Source organism: Molossus molossus, unplaced genomic scaffold, assembly GCF_014108415.1.
Source record: "Molossus molossus isolate mMolMol1 unplaced genomic scaffold, mMolMol1.p scaffold_m16_p_18, whole genome shotgun sequence".
NCBI lineage: Eukaryota > Metazoa > Chordata > Mammalia > Chiroptera > Molossidae > Molossus > Molossus molossus.
Genome location: NW_023425353.1, coordinates 8245146 through 8269469, shown reverse-complemented (window position 1 = coordinate 8269469; position 24324 = coordinate 8245146). Strand labels below are relative to the sequence as shown.

The 24324-nt window shown below is 46.3% G+C and overlaps 1 protein-coding gene across 2 annotated transcripts in view; it reads right to left on the bottom strand.

The window, feature by feature from the left end:
* MAGI1 (membrane associated guanylate kinase, WW and PDZ domain containing 1) overlaps positions 1-24324 on the bottom strand; it is a 574287-nt gene that overhangs the window by 295611 nt on the left and 254352 nt on the right. The gene's annotated exons all lie outside the window — the stretch shown is intronic.

Genomic DNA, 24324 nt, shown 5'->3' with positions numbered 1-24324 from the left:
GAGAAGACAGTGATTAAGGTGAAACTCAGCTAAAACACATTTCACCAGCCATGGACTTCAAGCTTCCCTCTCAAGTCTCCTTCTCAGTAAAACTTTAAAACGACATCAAGAGCTGCACCAGGGGAAAGCAGGTCAACCAAATATTGACGATTAGAAGGCTTGTAAAAACCCAAGGTTATGGTCATGCCAATCCAACCTGGGGCTGTGACTATGTGGAGAATATATGACCAGCCCGGCTGGTGTGGCGCAGCGGCTGAGTGTTGACCCGTGCACCAAGAGGTCGCTGGTTCCACTCCTGGTCAGGACACATGCCCAGATTGTGGGACTGATCCCCAGTCGGGGGCATGCAGGAGGCGGCCAATCCACGTTCTCTCTCATCGATGTTTCCATCTCTCTCTCCCTCTCCCTTCCTCTCTCTCTAAAATCAATAAAGAAAAAAAAAGAAAATACCACCAAACAGGTCCACAGAGTTCAGCGTTACCTGCTGGAGAATCAGTGGATGCATGTTTAGAAAGCATTTCATGATCAGAGTGTACAGAGTAGGGTGTAGTCTGCACGTGTCCTATGTACCAAAGCACTGGACCCCGTAACTGTAACCCATGTTCTCTGAGTTGAAAATAATCTTTAGAACCAGCCTGACAAACGAATGCCTCTCTCACAACCACACCTTCTCCAGCTGAGGTTCAACACGGCCCCAGCCTTTTCCAGATGAGACTCCACCCAGCTTTCCTCCCCAAACCAATCCCAACTGCATGTGGAAATGGTCTAACAATGAACAACCTAATGGAGAGACATGAGGAGGCCGGAGGGGAGGAAGGCCAGCCTGCATTGACAGAAGCACCCTCAGGCCACTTGTAACTAACGTGAGGAGTGTGGCGGAGCGCTGAGTCCCCCAGGGAGGGAAGGTGCTCCGAGGGAGCAAGAGCCCGGGGGGGGGGGGGGGGGAGCCCCACTCGGTCCCTCTGGCCCACCAGCTCCTCACAGAGCTCAGGGAGCAGTGAGCTGCAGGAGGGTACTGGCGTGGGGAGAGAGGGAAAAGGAAGAGACACACTGAGGAAAGAGGAAGGGAGGAGAGAAGAGGAGAAGGTTGGGAGGAGAGAAGGCAGAAGAGAAGAGGAAGGAAGGGAAGGGGAGGCAGGAGGTAAGCGTTCCGTTTCCTCTGGCAGCTTCCACGAGACCCCGCCTGCTCTGCGGGCCTGTCCTGGCTCCTCTCCTCCCTGCCAGAGCCAGGGTGTGGGAAGGGCGAAGTATCTGGAGTGCTTCAATCCATGAACACTAATTGTGTCCAAAACCAGTGCTCTTAGGAGTACAGCTCGTCCGCAAGCCTGCTTGGCAGGAGAACAGCCAAGCAGAGGCAGGTAGAAGCCTCAGTGTTTGACTTCTCAGAATTCTCTTTGTACATCACTCCATCACTAAGAAAGTGTGTTAAGAAGTTATTCCCCAAGATTCCACAAGCCTTTGAGTCTTGGTTTAGAACAGCAAAACTGCTATGTGGCAGAACAGGAGGGGCATTTAACACTAACCAGGTACCTTTAAAGGATCCTTGATTCTAAGTATCATTCCCCCCCTTACATTTCTAGAGCACTTAGGAGTTCCTAGATTTGTGTCGACACCATAATCTCTTCTGAAGCCCCCACAACCTGAGGAAGACAGGGGCAGACAGACACAATAACTCTCGTTTCAAATATCAAGAAACTGACTTTTAGAGACTAGTTTGCATAAGATCACACAACTAATCGAGAGCATAAGCAAGCTTGAACTAATGTTTTCTAATTTCCCACCGTGCATGTCTTCCGACCATGCACTTCTGGACCACACAGCTCCATCAAGAGTGTGTTCTCCCCAGAGGTCCAGAGACGGGGACATTCCTGAAGTCCTACTCCCCTTGTCTCTAACGAAACTTTTTCTCTTTGCTCATCCCTCTCCTTGTTGTATACCCTAAATATGGTGTGATGGTTAATTATATGTCAACTTAATTGTGCTCAGTGATACCCAGAGAGCTGGTAAAATACTATTTCTGGTTGTGTTTATGAAGGTGTTTCTGGAAGAATTGGCATTTGATTCAGTAGGCTGACTAAAGATCTGCCTTCCTCGGTGTGGGTGGGCATCAGCCAGTCTGTTGAGGAACCCAATATCACAGGAAAGGTGGAGGAAGGAGAAACTGTTCCCCACTTCCTGAGCTGGGACATGCATTTCCCCTGACCTTGGGCATCCACACTCCTGGTTCTAGAGCCTGGACTCCAGGACTTACATCAGTGCTTTTCAGCCCTTCAGACTGGGGGTTACACCAAAGGGACCACCCCTAGTTCTGACCTTGGAACCAGCTTTCCTGGTTATCCAGCTTGCAGATGGCAGATCATGGGACTTCTCGGCCCCCATAGCCATGTGACCAATTCCTAATCATTCATATATTCTCTTTCTCTCTCTCCAATAAAAATGGACCTTCTGCACTTTCTTTTTATACACATTCCACCTGAGGTTCCCATCTATTTTCATGACCTCTATGTAGATGATTTTCGAATCTTTTGGTTCCAGTCTATACCCTGAACCTCTGTGCATACATTCATTCAACAAATGCCAACTATGTTCTTGGTACAGTAAGAGCTTTCAGGGATGATACAGGGCATGGGAGAATAAAGTTCCTGCCTTCACGCAGAAACAATCTTAGTGAGAGATAATTACTATAAACCTCATAACGCATGATCACTGACGTAACAAATTCTTTGAGTGTACAGATGGGATCAGTGAGGTCAACGCTCCCAGAGGAAATGTAGTGAAAGTCTGGAAGCTAGCCTTCTGTGAATATACTTCGTAGATCTACCTTGAAACCACGTAACATTTTATTTAAACATAAAACTAAATCTAAAAGCAATCCCTAAAAGCAGAGATGGTCCCAAATGACTTAAAACTCAGTAATCTGAGTTTATGTCTATAGCAAGATATATCTACAGGCAAAAAACTTTAGTCACATCCCTATTTCGAGCTTAACTGTGTCCCTCCAAAATGTGTGTGTTGAGGCCTTAATTTGCAGGACCTCAGAATGTGACTGTATTTGGAGATAGGGTCTTGAGGTCATATAGGCGAGGCTAAATCCAGTATGACTGATGTCCTTATAAAAAGAGGAGATCAGACCTGGTCAGAGTGGCTCAGTTGGTTGAGCACTGTCCTGTGCACTGAAAGGTTGCTGGTTCCATTCCAGGTTAGGGTACATGCCCGGGCTGCAGGTTCAATCCCCATTTGGGGCAACAGATTGATGTTTCTCTCTCCCATTGATCTCTCGCTCTCTCTCTCAGCAAATAAATAAGTAAAAAGAGGAGATCGGGGCACAGACATGCATGCACAGAATGCAAACCACGTGAGTGGTCCCCAACTGTAAGCTCCCCAAGTATGTCCCTATCAGCGCCCGACTGTGCTGCAATTTACCTTTCATTTGCATGTCTTTAGATTGAAGTCTATCTCCCGTATAAACTCCACGAGGACAGGAAGAGGCATGTTTCTTCAAAGTGTCCAGCACACAGTTGGCACTTGTGGTGGTTTAAAACACACCCTACAAAGTCTTTGGCACTTTCTCCATTGAAAGGTGGGGCCTAAGTGACCTCCCTGCTAACAGGGGCCGTGCCAGTGTCCAGGTCCTCTCTCCGGCTCACTCACTGTTGGCGCCCGGCCGTCATGCTTGAGACCCAGGCCATGTGGAGAGGCCACCAGCACGTGCCCGGGGGACACTCCCAGCAGCAGCAGTGGGCATGTGTGTGAGCTGGGGACCCACAGGACGAGTCCAGCCACAGCTACCCTCTGCAATGCAACCACATGAGAGAACTAACTACCCCTGAATCATGAGAGATAAAAACAAAACTGTTGTTTGAAGCTCCATGTTTTAGGATGGTTTGTGACAGAGCAATACATTACCTAAACAGCACTCTAAAAATATCTGTTCAGTGAAATTCTCTCTGGAATCGTTCCCCAAGTGCTGTCCGTATGTGCCTTGGGACACCCCTGGGGACCCGAGCAGGTGAGCATCATCCTACCTCACTTCTCTCGCTAGGGGACTCCCCGCAGAAACATGTATTCAGGAAAGTCAAAGGCGGAGAACTAATCCTACTGTTAACTCTGGACCCTAAGACGGACATGCCTCTCAAAAATGCAGTGAGGAGAGAAAGCTTCACAGATGAAGACGGCTTTTAGGACCCGGTCCTTCTCCTCAGGAGCCAATGTCTGTCTGCTGTCATTGGCTGCAAACCCTCTGTTTGTGGTCATAAAGATTCTGTTACTTAGCGATGCAACATCGCCCTGTCTAACGCTTCCTCTCCCTGCCCCACCAGCCCTATTAAAACTGCAACCATCACCATGGAAACTAGCCTGAGAAAAACTCAACATTCTTGGTCAAACCCTCTACACTGTCACCTGCAGGAAACCCTACAAGAGAGACTTGTATTTAAGTAAAAAAAATTTTTTTTTTTTTTATTCTGAGAGGCACTCGTTGCTTTTTCAAACTTTTTCTCCCTATCAAGCTGCAAGAGAGATTAAAAATAAATCAATGAAGCTCTTTCATTTCTGACTTCCAAAAATATTCACTGCCGGCCTTATGGGAATGACTGAAACAACCCACACAGAACCCTAAGCCCCAAGGGTGTTTGAGTATTGGGCTAATCCCACTGCTACCTGAAATGGGCAGAGATTAATAACACTTAAGTACGAGGCTTCAGAGCCAGAAAGACCTCAGTTCAAGTGTTGATTCCATTTCTCAGTATCTGGGCAAATCCATTCACTCATTTAAATACTCATTCAACAGATGTGTTTCATGCATCTACTAAGACACGGTGCACTTTGCTGCACACAGAAAACCCGCAGGTACAGAACAGATACAGACCCAAAATATTTACCCCAAGCCTCCCACACACCACCAGGCACTAATGTAGCTGCAGGGAAAACAAAGGCGAACAAAATAAAGGCCTTGCCTTTAAAGAATTTTCATTTCAGAGACAAGAGAAAATTTAAATAACATGACATATCATTACAGGAACCATGAAAGAGATAGACAAGCGGCTATGAGACAGAAAATAATAGAAAGAGCCTCACTCTAGGGCAGTGGGCAGAACAGGCGATGTTGTTTACACTCGTCAGGTCTCAGTTTGTCTGCCTATAAACAAACATACTTCCACACCGGGTTTTGCAAATTAGCCCATGGAGAGCATGTGCACTGTGCTTGGTGTGCAGGGACTGCAGTAACTGGACGGTGGTGTCATTAATATGACATATGAAAGTACCTTGGGGGACTTTTCGGAGTGGCATTCAGGGCCTCAAGTATCCCTGTTAAGAATGCTAAGCCCTAGCCCTGGCCAGTTTGGCTCAGCAGTTGAGTGTCGGCCTGCGGACCAGAGAGTCCCGGGTTCACTTCCCGCTAGGGGCACGTACCACAAAACAAGAAAAAGAAAAAGAAAAAGAATGCTAAGCCCATAAGAAAGGGAAGGAAGAAAGAAAGAAAGCTAACCCCACCCTGGCCAGTGTGGCTCAGTTGGCTGGGCATTGTCCCATGCACAGGAAGGTTGCAGGATCAATTCTCAGTCAAAGGCACATGCCCAGAATTTCAGGCTCGATCCCCAGTGGGGGTCATGGGAGGCAGCTGATGGATGTTACGTTCTTATATCAATGTCTGTCTCTCTCTCTCTCTAAAATTCAATAAACCATTTTTTTAAAAAGAAAAGAAAAAAAAAAAAAAAGAATACTAAGCCCTGACTGCACCATCACCCAGAATTGTGTCTGTAGTGAACAATCTTGAGAGATAAGGTCAAGATTCCCTCCACAGCAAAGAGCAGGTTTCCCATAAAATAACTGGATTCCCCAAGGTCAAGGTTCCTCAGCTTCGAGGCAAACCCAGTGTGTACAGTATCCATGGGGGCCTCTTTTCATCACCCCCTTGAGATTTGGGGAGCTTGAAATTGGAAACAAAATGGTGTTCATTCTGCTTTCTGTGCCGGGTGATTAAGTCTTTTCTCTCTCACCCAAGAGTCTCATGTTTTCAGTCAGCATGCATAAAGCCACAACAGGTGAACTTTTAGCTTATAAGTAGAATAAAATCCCATATCCGAATAGTGTCCTTCAAGAATCATCAGTGAGCCTTAACTTAGATTTCTACAGGTAGGTCTTCAGTCACTTGAGTAATCTCTTTTAATGACAGTTAGTAGATAGCATCATCATGAAATACACAATGACACCCCACCAATCTAAACCATCCCAAATTCTGTTCATGATTACACCGAGCCTGGAAGTTTCTGTTTGTCACACTGGAGATTACACCGAGCCTGGAAGTTTCTGTTTGTCACACTGGAGATTATAGGTATTCATGATGTTTTGTTTTCCTACAAAGTCAGAAATGTCTGTGACCATAGACAGCTTTAGAATCAGCACACAGGATGGTGAAAAAGATAAAGATGAAGAGAGAGAGAGAGAGAATCATAAAAACAAAGAGGGTGGCAAATTTGCAAATATGATATAGTGCATAGATTTCCGCTCAAAATGGAGATGTCCCTAGAAAGAAAAATGAAAAAATGATCTCAGACAAGTACGTTTTATCAGCACCGCTTTTCAAAAAGACACTTGGTCAAGGACATATCACTTCTATCAGAGGATAAGAATGTTATGTAACTCAAGTAAAAGCAAAAAGTGCAGAGGCAGCAGTAATCATTTTTTCAAAGTCATAAATGATTTCTTGGTCCCCTTGTAGCATTTTCTCCTTTCAATCTTGGCCAATTTTCTTCTTCTTTTTTTTAATCCTCACCCGAGGACACTTTTCCATTTTTTGTTCAGATAGAGTAGAAAGGAGAGAGAGAGAGAGAGAGAGAGAGAGAGAAACATCGACGTGAAAGGGACACACTGAGTGGCTGCCACCCACACAACCAACCAGGGCCAGGAACAAACCGCAACCAAAGTACGTGTCCTTAGCGGGAACCAAATCCGGGTCTCTCTGGACCGCAGGCCAACGCTCTAACTGCTGAGCCAAACCAGCCAGGGCATAAGAACAAAGGTGTAAGTTGAATTTGCTAACTCTTGTTATTTATGGCAAAGGCTCAGAATCTGAATTTCATCTTTAATTAAGTGTACTGCTGGGGATTCGGGAATTCCGACTGGACCGGCATCTGTCCGCGTCATCGTAACAACAAAAAACCAGCACTGCCGCCTGGCTCGCCTCCACTCACCCCTAGGACCGCAGAGAGAGTGGCAGGCACAGAGACGTGTACACACATGAACCACAGCTTCACACTTTTGGTTGTTGTTTCTAAAGAAATCACCCGGAGAAAGAAAGCAGATTTGTCACTTCTCCCAGGTACAAACCGCGCTATGGAATTACATCACGTCAAAGATAACTGCGTCCATGAAATATTTACTTGCACTCGTTAAAGGCAAACACTCTGTTTCATAACCAAGATTTTGTGCTGCTTAAGTCAAAAAGCAGGGAAAATTAAGGTTGCAGAACTCCTGGTTTGGATCTGTCATTTCGTGAACTAAAGCCAGGGCGGCTCCCAGCCGCTGGGACGTCCTCCGGGCAGCAGAGGTGCCGGGCGGGTTGTGAGCAGCGCTTTCCAGGGAGCCGCGCCCCAGAGACGTGCGTGACACCCAGGTCTCCTGTCCTCTGACGCCTGCAAACCCAGCGAGTTCCAAGACAGCACTGGCTGAGCCCCGCCAGTCAGGCTCTCCGGACTGTTTTAAATGAAAGGCACCCTCCGGTGCTCACCTTCGAGCAGCCTGGGCATCTGGGAGGGTTTCCGAGGACAGGAAGGCAGTGTTGCAATGGCCAGATATGCTACAGGCCAGTGAACTGTGATCCCAAAGGGATTAGTGCCACCTCCTTGTTAGAAAACCCAGTCTGCAGAACACACAAGCAGAAACACAGAAAATATGTCATCCTGAGAAACTGTGCTGAGAAGGAAAATAAAAATAAGAATTCTTCTCCACCGGGATTGATTTATCAGTCACTTACCTCGATGGGCATTACACACAAGAAACAAAGGGACCCAAGAGCAGCAATTAGGCCAACACAGGCAGACTGTCTTATTTCACAGAGTGGTAGGAACAGTGGGGAACTGTGACTGTGCCTTGCTACCTGCTCCGAAATCCCAGCTCTTCAAAATCACTTAATTGCTTATCTTTGCAGGGAATGTTTACTTCCTTTCTCTGCATTCGCTCTCCCAGAGCCCTGCCTAACAATTCATGTGGTGGAGTTTCTAATAGCTCTTCTCCTGGGACCCCAGACAAATGGAAAGAATAAACCCACATTCAATGAGCCCACATGGAGGGACACCGTGTACCAGGCTTCCTGTCAAGGGCTGGGGGGTAAGAAAAAATCAGAATCTAAAAACTGCAGCATGATTTAGAAAGAGGTTTTGAATACTAAGTCTCCAACATTTTATTGTTATCTCTTAGTTGGAGTAACTGAAAGTCACACTAGTTTAAGCGAAACATAAATGTATCAGTGTGCGCGGCAGGTATAATGATGGCCCCTAACGGTGTGCAGGTCCTAGTCTCCACACTCGTGAACGCGTCACCTTACATGGTGACAGGGGCTTTGCAGAGAACCTCGAGATGATGGGGAGACTATTCTGGACTATCTGGATGGGCCAATCTGTTCACATGAATCCTGAAGAAAGGACCTCTCCTGGCTTTAGTCACAGACATGAAGACAGACACAGAGTCCCCAGGTGGCAACAATAGGGTACAAACAACTAAAAAGCCCGAGTTGTCTTCAAACCCAGGCAGACCTGGTAGTTTCACTCAGTAGTTCCCAGTCAGAGAGTTTGCCCATCAGAGGGCACTTGGCAATGGCTGGAAATGTGTCTGGTCATCATATCCTGGTGCCACGGGATGGTGCTGTTGGCATCTAGCGGGCAGAGGCCGGGGTGCTGCCAAGCATCCTACATCGTATAAGACACGCCCCTCCAACAGAGAATGGTCCAGCCCCAAACACCAACTGTCTCTGTCTTAAACCGTGTAATACTAACCTGTTTCTTGGTCTGTCTTGGCTTTGCCAGGTTTATTCTCAGGTAAGAGCTCCCTGCATGGTAGCAATGCAGCTGCACACAGCTTCAGGCAACAAGGTCACCCTCAGAAACCCCTCTGACAGGTCTGGCAGAAGTCCTGCCCTGCTTCGGTTTGGCCAGCTTGAACTAATCACAGTGGCTGTGGGGAGGGAGCAATATCCTGATTGGCTGAGCCTGGTCACCTGCCCTCCCCAGGGCTGTCAACCAGCTCCCCAGACACCATCATGCACCAGCAGAAGGTGGTCTCCAAAGGAAACAGGAAGGAAAGAAGCCAGGAAGGGTTATTGACCATCTGCTTCAGCAGTAGACAAGGAGTTATTCTGAAGGGTTTTGTGAACACTGTAACACCTTCCACGCGCAGGCCTCTGTGCCTCCGCACCTCCAGGTGGAGCTCTGATTTGATCGGTCTATGAATTGAACACCCTATCAAGGTGTTTTTCAAGAGGTCACAGTGAAATATAACTGACGAGCTGTGTTGTCTAAGTACACGTGACATGAATTTGGGCAATGCAGACTTTCCTTTTAAGAATGCTGGGACAGCCCGGCCGGTGGGGCTCAGTGAATTAAGCACCATCCCACGGACTGCGAGTCCAGGTTTGGTTCCTGGTCAGGGCACAGGCCCAGGTTGTGGGTTGGGTCCCCAGTAGGGGACATGCAAGACGCAGCTAATCGATGTTCCTCTCTCACATCAATGTTTCTCTCTCTCTCTCTCTCTCTTCCTCTCTCTCTAAATAATTAATAAAATAGTAAAAAAAGAGAAAGAAAGAAAAGAATGCTGGGCAGGCAGCCGACCAGCAGGAACAAGCGCCAAAGCCCTGCCAGGAGCACTGTGGCTAGGTCTGAACGACAGCTGCCGAAAATGATGGAGACGAAGGTCCCTCTGCAAAGGCGGCACAGTTCTCTTCACATATAGGTTCCCAGCAGCCCGGAGAGGAGCAGATCCCAGGCCAGGGCAGGGCTGAGCACTGGCTTCCTCCTGTCACACCCCTTCTCCAGCACTGGTCTGCACAGTGTGCAGCTCACCTGGGTTAAGCCTGGTGATGAGCCTGGTAACGAGCCTGGACTTCACAATCCTTCCTGTTTCCTAACTCTGGGACAAACAGTCAGCGTGGCCTGTGATCGAGGATGACACCAATTTCTGTGCACATACTGGGATCAAATTATTATGGGATTCCCATATAAACACGGCCGACGAACCTGGAGACTGACAGCACTAGGGAGGGCAACATGAGAAGTGAATTCCTCTTTTCACACGAGTCTCCCAGAAACAATGTGTTGGCCGTCTCGGGATTCAGGTCTCCCAGGCCAGGTGTCAGCAGGCCTCCTTCTCGGACTCCATCTGCTCTTTCAAACTGCGCCGCAGCATTTTCCCTTCCTTTGTTTGCTTCTCCTTCCTTTCTTCTGTCCTCCCCTCCTCCAAATCCACGAGACACTGCCAAGTCCTCCTCCTGGCCCTCTCTGCTCCCTGCCCCATGCTAACGGTCCCTTCGGAATTCCCACCCACGGCCCTGCAAAGAAAGAATGCAACTCAAAACTGCTAGATATTCAAAATGATTTTTTAAAATCCTTTGAAAAATAACTTTAAACAAAACATTATATATTCATACGAGAAATATCAGAAGACAGCTAGATCCACAGAGATCTACAAAGAGCAATGTATCCACATGAAGCTAACCTGTCTAAACACACTGCAGTGGCTTTATCCCCACTGTGCACATAGGAGTGTGTGGGCTTCCCTGTCTATTACATGAAACACATGCAATGTATACATACAGATACATATATCCAGACTTACTATAATTCCATTTTTGTAAAACATACTATATGTAATATACACTGAACATTTTAATAAGCAATAGAATATTATGGCTATTTTATAACTAGCTTTTTATAACTTACACTGGATATTGTATTTTTCTACTCTAGTTAATGTTGATATTAATCAATGACATCACTGTTAATACATAGTATTATATTAAAAATGTACTATAATTTACCTACTCAATCCCTTATTTTTACATATTTAGTTTTTTGCTGATTTTAGTGTCAATTTTTTTGAGGTTCTGAGCTTGTTTTATTTCATTTTTTTATATTTTCTGATATATATAGTTTTAACATGAATAATTTGACAAAAATAACAGCAATGTACTGTGGTTTGTACATATCAAATTATACGCATATATGGTTTCAAAAATGCAAATACTCATTTCTTGTTCTATAGATTATTTCTTCATATAATTTGCCCATTTTTCTCATGGATTCTTTTACTTTTTTTAAGTATATATTTTTAAAATTATTTATTTTTAATTTATCTTTAATGTTACTCTTCAGATAACAAGGCTAAATGCAGCTTCTGTTTTGTTTTGTTTTGTTTTATTCTCACCTGAGGACACTTTTCCATTTTTTGTTCAGATAGAGTAGGAGGGAGGGAGAGAGAGAAACATCGACGTGAAAGGGACACATCGAGTGGCTGCCTCCCGCACGAACCAACCAGGGCCAGGGACAAACTGCAACCGAGGTACGTGCCCTTAGCAGGAACCGAACCCAGGTCTCTCTGGACCGCAGGCCAACGCTCCAACCTCCGAGCCAAACCGGCCAGGGCTAGATGCAGCTTCTTAACTTTCTATAGTTTATTTAGCCTTCCTTAAGAATGCGTCCTCCCCTGCCACATGGCTGAGTAGTATTAATTTATCGTTAATAGTATTTCAATTTCTTATAGTCTAAACAAGGCCCTTGAGTTAAACCATCAAAATGTAAGTCTCACAAAGGCAGGGATTTTTGCCAGTTTTATTTACTGATGTGGCCCCAGTATGCAGAGCAGCGCCTGGCACAGGGTAAGTGCTCAGTGTATATGTTTTAAAAGACAGAAGCCAGGTGGTCCATGAGAATGCAAACTGCATTTTCCCCTTGTCCCTGCTAACCCCCAGGAAGACAGCTAGTTGTCCAGCCGCCCGAGACGATGGCAGTGGGGAGTGTGCCTCTGCGGGTCGCTGGTCCTCGGCTCTCTGCCGTGGAGCACCTGATCGCCCAGGTTCACCCAGAGCTGGATTCTGGAGTTGGCCCCTGATGACTTGCCTCTGCTCTCCAAGGCCAGACTGAGCCCTGAGTGCTCTCCTCCCAATTCCCTTCTACCCAAACTCTTCCAAATCTGGTGAGCTGTCTGGGCTTTGGCCCTACCTTCCAACCAACCCCTGTGAGCCTACTTGGGCTGTACCTCCAGGCTGTGATCTCATGCTCCCTAATCTCTCCCTGTCAGTTTCTCTGGGTTTCTCCTCAGGACCTAGACATCGCCCCAAGGAGCTCATCAACTCCCCTTTCCCACCAGGGGGCAGCCCAGGACGCTCAGGACTGAGCCCTCTATGCTGTTCTCAGCATGCTCCTCAGGCGACCGGGCACTGTCGTCTTCCTCAGCTTCCAAGGACAGTGAGGCCGAAAATACTACCACTTTTAGCTACGATGTCCACCAGCACCCCAAAACACAGTCACGGGACTTCTGACTTTGGAGATGGAGTACATAAACATATCAACGCTCTCCCCTTTCCCACATCCTACTGGGAATGGAGGGCTCAGCTCCGTCTCCCTCTGCGTCCTCTGTGGCAGGGATGTCGCTGTAACTTACCATCCAAACAAGGACACATCTGAGAGGAAAGGGGGTGCTATGGGAAGAGGGCAGGCTGCATGAGCTGAGCCGTCTCGGCAAGCTGGCCAGTGCGGTCACTCTGGACCTGACGCTCAGGCCCACTGGTCCTTGCTCTTGATAATGGTCATGGAGACTTAAGGGATTCAGAAAACCGACTTTGGTCGACAAAAGATGAACACTGATTCTTTCTCGCCTTTCTACTCTAAAAAGCCTCATCTCTTGAGGCAAATGGATGCTCTGAGTGCTGAGGAAAGTGGCCCATGTACAGAAACACAGAGGAGAAAACCATATGAACACACCCAAAGAGATGAGCACTCAGCCTTACGTTATTCTAAACAATGTAGCAAAGGACACGCGTGGAGTTAAATCATTACACACTTGCTCCGTGGTTTCGTGGTTTTCTTATGCATTTTTTAGTAAGTGGGCTTACAAACACCTGGTAATTATTAAAGAGGCTTGTGAGCGAGGAAGAACATGCTGGAAGCCCACTAAACAACTTCTAATTTCCTGCTTATCATGGTGCTTCTCAACTCCGGTGCCATTTCTTCTCCCGGGCACGCCGCCCGCCACCCCACGCCGCCCCTCCGTGGGAAGTCTTCCCTGACCGCCCGCTCTCCTCCCCAGGCTCCCTCCTCGCGGGACCGCCCTGTGTCACTACATGAGAGTATTTCCCACAAGGTGAGAACTCAGTCGACCGACTTATGCAGCAGAGGCAGAGACCCCACACTGTAGATCAGGACACTGAATTTGGTAAATTGTGGCACAAGCTCTCCCACCACGGTTTCCGCAACACCGTCCACCTTGCCCAGTCTTTCTGCTGCTGTTTTGGTTTGTAAGGATGAAATGACCTAGTAACCGTGACAGTGCCTGGAAGCAGCTGAGGAGCTGAGCAAACAGGGAATTAATGTGAGCCCATCTTCTCTCTACCTGGATCTAACCCTGGGGTAACGAAGACTCGATTTTGTCTAAATTCCCAAATGTCAACATAACATGAAAAGTCTCAATAAATTCTTAATAAACGTCAGCAGAAGTGCCACGGGAGCAACCACCATCCGGCCCTCCATTCGGCCACTTTGCTGGCAAGGAGCAAGGGTGGCCCTGGGCGAGTCTTCTGCCACTTCTGTGTCTAGAGCTGGACCCCTGCTGGGCTGGGGAGGCCTTAAATAGCACCTGTGACTTACAGGTGCAGGCAGCAGGTCTCCATTGTTCTGAGGGAGGTGTAAATGAGAATTGCTCCAAGATCCCTGAGCAAGAACTATGATTACTGGGACATCCCCAATGGACTGAGGTTGACGGGGGTCACAAACCAGAAAAGGATGTCAGGGAGGCCCAAGGGAAACACTGCCGTAGGGTTCGGACCAGTGACCAGTGCCCAACAAAACCTAGGTGCACGCTGAGAAGGGATGTACAGGGCAGAGTGTGGCTAGTAGTGAAACCCCGTGTGGCCCTGGGAACACACCCTGGGGATGTGCGCATGTGCACGTAACAAAGAGCTGCATCGCCAACACTTCGATATATATGGGCCTTTCGTGCAGAGCGTCCAGGATGTGGTGTGTCGTCGACCCCGGGCCCAAGCGGTGGCTGCTAAAGAAAGCTGAGAAGCTGCAGGGGCAGAAAGCACAGCAGGGGCACATCCGGCCACCTCGGCAGTGGGAAGTACTGGAATAGCCATCCTCAAAGTTGGGGACCCCTCTGTGCCCTCCAAACCAGCGCCACTCACGCAGGGACTGGATTCACAGCTGCTGCACTTGCCACACGTCCTCCTAAAGCAGCGATTTCTCACTACGGTTAGACGTTAGCACAACAGCCAAAGGCAACAGAATTAGTGATTCTGACACGAAAAATGCACACCATAACCACAGTCTGGGGGGAGAACTTGAGCTGAAATGAGAGTGATGAAATCTTCATCACACGAGGCCTCAGTGAGCAGTGGCGTGCCGGAGAACTCTGTGAAATCAGTGGGCTTTTGGATTTGAAAAAGTGAGAATTTGCTAGGTGTACCTGTGAACGTATATATTTTTAACATCCCATCATTTGCCGACACACCATCATTTCAAACAAAGCAATTTGGTTGCTACAAGCAACACACTGGCAATTATAACCCCATCCAGGTAGGCTTAGATAGCCCGAGTGCCATGGGTCTCAAAGAAGACAACACACATACTAGAGCTTTCTTCCATTCCAACCAGGCTGTATAAAAGCACATGTGTGTACATAAACTCACACTGTCCTGTCAAAATTATGATGTAGTGGTGGAGAGGGATGCTAAGAAAAGCGGTTACCATAGCAACAACAAAATAATCACCACCACACTGGAGATGTCTGAGTGATTCTGTCTCATCTCTGAGGTTGTTGCCAGAACGACTTGCTCAAGTTATTCTTCAGCAGTCCCGAGGAAGGTCCTGCAGGTACAGGGCTCTGACTGCTCTGACTCACCTGCGTGTGGTCACGCTACAGCGTCTGTGGGCAGGGCGTGTACTGCACCCCCGCTTCAGGAGATCAATCAGATGCCCAGCAGAGCGGATGCTCCGAGAGGAGGGATTTTTCCGTCTTTGTTCTGGGCGGAATCTCCACTATCTAGGATAATGCCTGCCACCTACTAAGTGCTCAATAAATATTTGTGAGATAAACGATCTCTAGGAAAAATACAGCACTAATGAAAATCACAGCTCAGATCTCCACATCATATTTTAATATCTCAACGTCCAGAATTTGGGACAACAGAACTCAGTTTTCAATGTGCTCAAAACAAAAAACAAAAAGCCCTCCAAATAAGATTCCTATATAACACAGCTCGATACTGTATCCCTTCCAATAATCATGAAGTCGTTCAACTGAGACAAGATAGTAGAAGGTTTGAGTACATGAACTCTGGAACCACAACGCCTGGATTTGGACCCTGGCTCTAGCACTGTGTGACCTTGAAGAGATCACTTAACTTCCATGTGCCCCATGTCTCCAAATGAAACACAGAGAGAGAAACAGGACCTACCTCAGCGTTAGCTATTATAATTGAGCATACATCACTGATGACAAGATGAGTAAAACATCCGAAGTTTTTATCACAGCACCACCCACATGGATTATATATCTTGTTGCATGCCACCCGTTGTCTCAACTCAGCAAAAGCTGGAATAAATTTTTCTACAGTTGGAAAGTGGGGTTTAAACTCTACCAAACCTTTGAAGATCATAGCAGAGTGATTACATTGACCTCATTAGCTGTTCAGAAACAGGCTGGAGAGCAAACACGCAGGGATCTGCCGGCAAAGCACAGAAAAGAAGGCGCACAAGGGACTGGGTGAGACCGAGCCAAAGCAGCGGAAAGACAAGGATCCGTGAGCCCCTCACTCTCTGCCCAGATCCTGGTGGCTCATCTCATCTCACCCTAAAAACGGATGGAGCACGGTCTTAGCTGATGGTCACAGACCAGGGAGCTGGTCCTTAGGATCTCAAGACTCTCCAAGGTGGCTGCTTCAACATTAGAAAAGTCCACGCATAATGTGAAAAATGTGGTGACTCATCTCAGAAAACTTGATCCCAGGTCATTTAATTAGTAATATAAAAACGGAAATGAGAAACTATTATTTAAAGGGTTAAGAGACTAGTTGCTTTTCAAATATTTTCTGAAGCCAGTTTAGCAGAGGGAAAGTGATTTATTAGAACATATTCTTGGCAAAGAGAGCATAGAACAGAAATATAAAATTATGCAAAGACATTGAGAGTAAATGAATTACTGCAGTATATGAATCAGTCTTTTTAAAAGAAGCTGTACAGTATAAAATAGACATAGCCTTATAGCTGATTAGATTTACAATGCCATCTTATTTAAACTATGCTACTTGGAGAATAAAATAACTCAATGCTTTTTATATAAAACACCTTAGTGTAATATTTCACAATGAGAAGCCTTGCTTTTGGATTAAATTATGCCAAAACAAGAGTTAGAACTATAGACTATTCCGTGTGTTGGGTGCTAGCCATTCAATCTGTGACGACACTGACTGCCTGGGATTTAAAACCATGTGCATTCTCCACAACTGGGAATTCAGTTTAGAAACTACCAACCTTTGATAATCCGACCACAGGGCAGGCATGAACTGCCAAGTCTCTGTAGCATTCACAAAGCCTAGGGATCTCCGAATAACGGAGTTCTCAGTTCACAGGCGATGTCTCGAGCACAGGCAGGGAGCATACAGTCTTCGTGCACACAGATGTGAAGGACGGCACACGTCCTCTAGGCCGCCCCCGCCACGTGCTGGACCACCTCTTCTCAACCAGCGCTCCTAGAAAAGCGGACACCCTCAGCCTCGGGGTCCTGGGTGGGCACGGGCAGCTGGGCCCCAGGATGGCCTCATCCTACGTGAGTCTCGTCAGGGCTCTGATCCCTCCACGGGCCCAGGCAGGTATCACCTCGGTTGAGTTCAACCATGATGCAAAGGCAGGAGGCCTGAGAGGTTCTAGCTGGTCCCACACAACGTGAACAGGAGTTCAGAAGAAAACAAAATACATGGGGACAGAGGAGATTCTGTGGCCACACAAGTATGTAAATAGTGAGGCCCAAGTAACAGAGATTTCGTCGCTGCAGAACTCTGAGAACGTCTCTAACACGCCAAAGGCCTTGACGAAAGGCGCCCGACACCCCGTCGCCCGCCCCCGCCCCCTCGCCAGCGCCCGTCTTCACCCCGCTCCAGCAGGTGGATGACGCAGGGGACCTCTGGGGACGGCTGCCTTGAGCATGTAACTTGTGTCACCTGCTGAAGGCCTTCTAAGCACTTGAGTTACATATGAATTATCATTTTTTAAATAAATGTATAAAGAAAGAGGGGTGACTCCAGTTGGGGTTCCTAACGAGGGGGATGCTTTATGACAGAATGGACCGAAGGAGACCTGGGAGAAGTGGCTGATGGCAGATCTGGAAGGCCTAGGTTTCCCGTTTCCCTCCTGCAGCATCCAGGTGTGTTTGCACACTGCGTGTCCCCCGTTCCGTCCGAGGAGCGCGGCGTGGCCACTGGCTGCCGCGGGCACAGGGCATCCGGGCTCCCTCGCAGGCGGACGGGACGAGCAAACAAGGCAGCTAAGATGGAACTCCCACTTCCACAGAGGGAGCCAGACAACAGAAACGCTGATGTAGAAAATGAATTCAGACGTAAAATTACATTACGCTGTTAAGTGTGATACATCGGCCGCGTAATGTGATAAAGACGCAGTGGCTACTCTAAGGAGACGACAGGAGCTCGTCTGAGAAGACGAGACAAAGCCAGCGAAGCCGAGATCTGGGCAAAGAGATTTCCTTACCAGACAGACAGACGCAGATGCTGAGACAGACACGAGCGCAGGGAGACGAGGGACAGAGCCAGGCAGCGGGAGCCCCGAGACAGGACACGGCAGGAGATGAGCCTGGAGACCAGGGCCGGGCAGACGGCGGGGGCCCCCACACCCCACTGGTAAGGCTGGGATGTTCAGCCGGTTTTAGCAGAAAAATGCCACACCATGGTTTCTGTTGTTAAAAACGGGTCCTGCTGTGTGACAGCAGCAGGAGAAAGGCTCAGGAACGAAGCCGTGTAAGTCACAGACAACCATGGTAGGTGCCTCCTCAAACTCAGGGCCTAGGAGGCCGAATGCTGGCGGAGGAGTCAAAGTGGAATTCACCCAGCTAAGGGATGAACAGATGTTCTGTCACACGGCTGCACTTCACCTCACGGAGGATTGTCAGAGGAGATAGCGTCATCCCAAATAAATGATGCAAAGAAAGAACACGTTTGCTTGAATAGTATTTTGTCCAGGGTGCCATTCTCCTTCCTCCTTTTTTTTTTAATCCTCACCCGAGGACATTTTTGCATTCATCTTCAGATAGAGCAGGAGGGAGACAGGGAGGGAGAGAGAGAGAGAGAAACATCCATGTAAGAGAGTCACATCAACTGGTTGCCACCCGCACAACCCCAACCGGGGCCGGGGACAAACTGCAACCGAGGTACATGCCCTTGGCGGGAACCGAACCCGGGTCTCTATGGACCACAGGCTGACATTCTAACCACTGAGCCAAATCGGCCAGGGCTGCTTCTTCCTTTTTAAAGACTTATTGTTAAATTTTTATTTATTGATTTAAGAGAGAAGAAAGGAAAGAGAGAGAGACACTGATCTGCCTCTCCACCCGTTCATGCCCAGTTGCCTCTTGTCTACGCCCTGACCAGGGATGGAACCCACAACCTTGGCATATGGGGACAAAGCTCTAACCAACTGAGCCACCCCGCCAGGGCAAGGGCACCATTGGTCTTAACACCTTCTTTTGAATCTTAAAGAAAAGAAAAAACAAACTTGAAGATAAAACTTAAAATGTTAACTACGTAAGCACGCTTCCTCCAGTAGAACTCAAGTGTGCATGGGAGCCAACTTCTTTGAACTGGCAGGGCTTCGCCCTGATTCTTACTCAGTCCCACACGACAGCTGCCCGCAGAATGACAACTTACCATGTTTAGAAACCCTTGAGAGTAAAAAGAAACACTGTAAAGTAAAACCTAATTAATCCTGACCCTATTATATCAGAGTATGTAAAAATTTGAATCTGGTAATCTGAATCTGTATTTTGCTTTATCGAATTAAAATAATTCTGATCTACAAACTAGCAATTAAAAAATAATTGGAACCCTGGACAGTTTGGCTCAGCGATTAGAGCGTTGGCCTATGGACCAAAGAGTCATGGGTTCGATTCTGGTCAAGGGCACTTACCTAGGTTACAGTTCGGTCCCTGGCCCTGGTCGGGGTTGTGTGGGAGGCAACCAATGGATGTGTCTCTCTCACATGTCTCTCTCTCTCTCCCCTTCTCCCCCCCCCCCCTTTCCCATTCTATCTTAAGATAAAATGGAGGAATATCCTCAGGTGAGGATTAAAAAAAAAAATTGGGGGTGGGCCAGATTCAATTTGAAGACAACAAACCATATAGAAATATATTTGTACAGAACTAACACAGTAGTTACAAAGTACTCACCTATTTATTTAGCAGGCCACCAAAAAATCTCCATTACATTGTCAGCTACTTTGAGGTTGCCTACATCTTAGTAACTGCATGTATTCATTTAAAATATGTCCCAGTTGAGCCCAGCCAGTGTGGCTCAGTGAACTGAGTGTCGTCTCATGGACTGAAAGGTCCGGGTTCAGTTCCCAGTCAGGGCACAAGCCCAGATTGCAGGCTCGATCCCCAGTACAGGAGGCTGATCAATATTTCTCTCACATTGATGCTTCTACCTCTCTCTCCCCCTTCCTCTGTCTCTAAAAAAAAAAAAAAATCAATAAAACATATTTTTAAAAAATATTAACTATAAAAAAATATTTCCTAGTTGAAAGTCTTCAGTTATTCTAGCTGGCTTTAGAATATGTATAGTTCCTACAAAAGTCTGAGGTTGGCTCAAATCGCATGAAGTCAGCTTGTTTTCACACTTCGGTATAACACTATGTACAACAGACAACACAGAACAGACATTTTATTCAGTCACTTAGAGATCTGTTTCTTTCTAAACTTATAAGCGGATTACGCTCCGCCATTCAGGTGTAAAAATGAAGCTGAATCCAAGGCAGAGAGGAGCTCCTCCCCGGGAGGCCGGAGGCCTTGGGCAAACCCGGGCTGGCCCCTCTGGAACCCATCTCTGGGCTCCCCTCACCAGTGAAAGTGAACCCCACCTCCTGATCTGTTCAGCTCCGGGGGAATCCAGCCGTAACCAGGGTCCCCGGGAGAACCTCCAATCAGTTTAGCGTAAATATAGTACGACTGGACTCGATTTTAAAGCAGGCGGTTAGTCACAAAGACAGCAACTGAAATCACCGTGTAATGCAATCACGCTAGCTCTGATCTTCGGTTACACGGTAGTATAGGATGATTTAATTAAATAAGAAATGCCGGATTATTTTTTTTCCTGTTGCCAAATATTTTAGGGACTTGTGTCCAATTAAAAATTAAAACTTGGCCACATATACCAATAGGATAATTATATTTTTCAACATCTGTCTTTCAGTCCAAGCCAAAAGAAAATAATATTTACAGAAGAGCATATTGAGACAAAATACACTGCTGTCTTTTCCTCTAGTTGAATTGGTGAACATCACCATCACACAATTTGCCTTTTAGGTGGTGTAGCAGTGAGGAACGCTGAGACCTCATGACTCATCAAGGACAGGCCTGCTTTGCTGAAATCAAGTCATTGTGCTGATGAAGCACAAATCCGGGTTCTGTTCTTAGGAGCCAGGGGAGCCGGTGGCTGGGGAGCCAGGAAGTAGTGTACCCCACACGTTTCAGAGAACAAAAGCATCTCTGAATAAACAAACGAACGGCCTTTGAGGAGAGAAAGCCTGGATATTGTGGGAACTGAAGCATCAGGAGTGTAGAACAGAACGAGCTGTCATCTCCTCCTCAGATTTTTAATATGAGAGATGGTCATCTCCATAGCGAGTTTTACCATATTCACTGCAAAGAAGCAGAATGAATCAAATCACCTCTGGAAATGTCTTCCAACTCCGAAATCCACTGGTTGGATAACTCAAAGGGTAACCAAAGTGCAACACCGGAGTTCACCCAGTTTTCCTGGAAGGTGACTGAAAGGTCCATTTTGAAAGCATAGCACATACCTCAGTGACATAATAAACGGTACAGAAACAGAATGTAAAACGTACAAACACTCCCCTGAAGAAAATCTGTCCTCAGAGTGGAACGGCCCCCAAGGAGACATGAAGGTGTTTCTCTGCCAAGTCAGAAACACGTAAGCGATTTCCATGTTACAGCAAAAAAGGCCATCACACAGCCAAACTTAACATGTGGCTGCGTCTGGCTAAGACTGAATTCTAGCAGCACGTAAAGAAACTTACATTATTGTGAAGAACTTAACAACGTTAGTGCTTTAAATAGTAAACGTTACTTCTTATAACTCAGACATCAAGCAAACTGTGCATGTTTATCCCCAGAAATCAAAGACTGACACTAAGATGAACATTAAAGTTGACTGTAGCCAAAATTCAAACGTAAGGTATAATCTCATTCTTGCTAAATTCACAAGCTCAGGGCAGAGTAAGTCTACAGATTTTACAAACAGCCAACGTAATATTATTGGTAGTAGTTATCTGGGGTTGAAATATAATATTAAGATGATAATTATATGTCACGATTAAACAATGCTATTATAAATCCTGTGAAAGCTCTACCTCTTTAAATTATATCACTTCCTAGTAGAAAGTAAGCATGTAAATCAATTAAATAAATTAGCTCTTGCTAACCGGTTCGGGAATAAAATTAATTCAGACTTGGCCTCAAGAAGGGGCCACAAACCTGGGACAGACAACAGGGTGGAGAAGAAAAGCCCCGCCCTCTGACGGCATCTCTGTGCTGGGATCACAGTCCAGCTGGAATTTAGCGGCCAAGCAAACACACATGCAGGCTGGTTTAAATTGGCTACTCTGATCTAAAAGACACAAAGACTTGCAAAAATACTTTGTATACACACTTCTTATTTGACTGATTCCTAGGAACACTAATAAACAACATCTAGCAGAGAACAATTTTCATCCGTCTTCCCAGATCTAAGAACCCTCTGTGCTCCCAGGATTACCATGTGAGGAAGACGGAGAAGAAAAGGTTTCTGAGTGATTCCAAACCAGTAGCCCTGCCCCAGACTCAAACCTCAAGCTGCTCTCTATTGCCCTCTAAAGGATCTCAATATCACAACAGGAAAAGAAGGACGGCTCAACTTTGAAATCATTGCACACTTCTTATTCACTTATTTCTGATGACTTAGCAAACGAATGTGAAATTGATTTAAAATGAGCATTTCTTGCATATAAGACTCAGAACTCTTGAGACGTAGGTTTTTACATTTCAACCACCATAAAGAAATCATGCAAAAATCTTGTCACAGATTGTACACCAACGATTAAGCATAATTAACCCAATAGTCCATCCCCCAGGTCTGTCCACTTCCTGGAGTTTACACATCCACTATCTGAAGGTACTAGACCAACCACTCTCTGCAAAGTGTCTCTAAGTTATAAAAGCTATGACTCAGTGATTGTTAAATGTATTGATTAGAAACTCAAATGAGAGAAATGAACCAGGTATGGTGAAGACTGTGGCAAACTGGAGATCTCCTGTCCATGAAAGAGGTTCTTGTTAATTATATGGACACTGCATTGCAATATCATATGATATTTTAATAAAGAAAAGTAAAAAAAAATTACAAAAAATATCCATGTTTTATGTTTATTTTTATTTTTAAATTTTTACTGATTGATTTGAGAGAGGAAGGGAGAAGAAAAAAAAAAATCAATGTGCTTTTCCACTTATTAATGCATTCATTGGTTGATTCTTGTATGTGCCCTGACTTGGGATCAAACCCACAACCCTGGTGTATCGGGACAATGCTCTCACCAACTGAACTACCCAGTCAGGGCCTATATGTTTAAATTACCTCAAAACACTGTATTGGGAAAAAGAAATCATGACAATAAATTGGATTTAGCCCACCAGAGCAGACATACTACTATAAGATCATCTATTGATGGCAACTGCAAACCAAGAGAACAGCCCGAGCAGGAAAACTCATCCGTCTCTGCTGCAGAAGACCTCCGGTCAGTAGGGGCAGACGGCAGATGCGGTAATGTGGAGATGGCTTAAATCTGCCGCCAGCCCCTTGGTGGGGTCTTTCATCTCAATTTTGAAACAAAGTGGCTTTCTATAGCATATTAAAGCAGAGCTTAACCACTCGAAGAGACTGGCTATTCCTTCCTCTGCTGGCTCAGTCAGATGGATATTCCCCAGAGGGAAAAGGAGGAAGGGGCACAGGCCCCGTCACCACCGCTGTTATAACCCTCCCAGGGCAGGGTGAGCACAAGTCTCGGTCTGTTGAGCCCAGGAGTTTCAGCCTCAATTCCTATTTCACTCTTCCCCATCTCGGATTAGATTTAAACTTCAATTCACTCTTCCTATCAGCATGATGGCCTTCCTTACGTCCATTTATCTTTTTAAAAAAATAAGTGCATACTCTCAGGCCGTCTTCTCTATAGCCAACAGACCATGGGCTATTGAATCAATTCAGCAAAGAGGACAAGCTGACAAGATGCCAACGTGTCCCCTTTGCAGGTTAAACAGATTGTCTTATCTATATAACCTTTGCTATCATTAGTCAAATCGCTATTTCAGCAGCATTAAAAACCGTTCCCAACTCAAATGCATGACCTTTGAAGATTCCTGAAGAAAGCAGATGTCCTAAAATCTAATGAAAGGACCCAATCCCTTTCAATATATGTATGGGTTCATTAGAAATTCCTGGGGTGCTAAATCCAGCATCAAAGCTGGAGTTACAGCCTGAGAGAGAGAGAGAAAGCAAGTGAGAGAGAACAAATCCGAAAATTATCCTACTGACCATCGCAATTCGCGTGAGAGTTCATATATGTATATATTTATCCTCGCCCAAGGATATGTTCATTGATTTTAGAGAAAGAGGAAGGGAGAAGGAGAGAGACATACAGAGAGGGAGAGAGAGACATCGATGTGAAAGAGGAACATCAATCAGTTGCCTCCTGTACACGCCTTGAGTGGGGATGAAACCTACAACCTAGGTATGTGCCCTGACAGGGAATCAAATCTGCAACCTTTCGGCGTACAGGATGACGC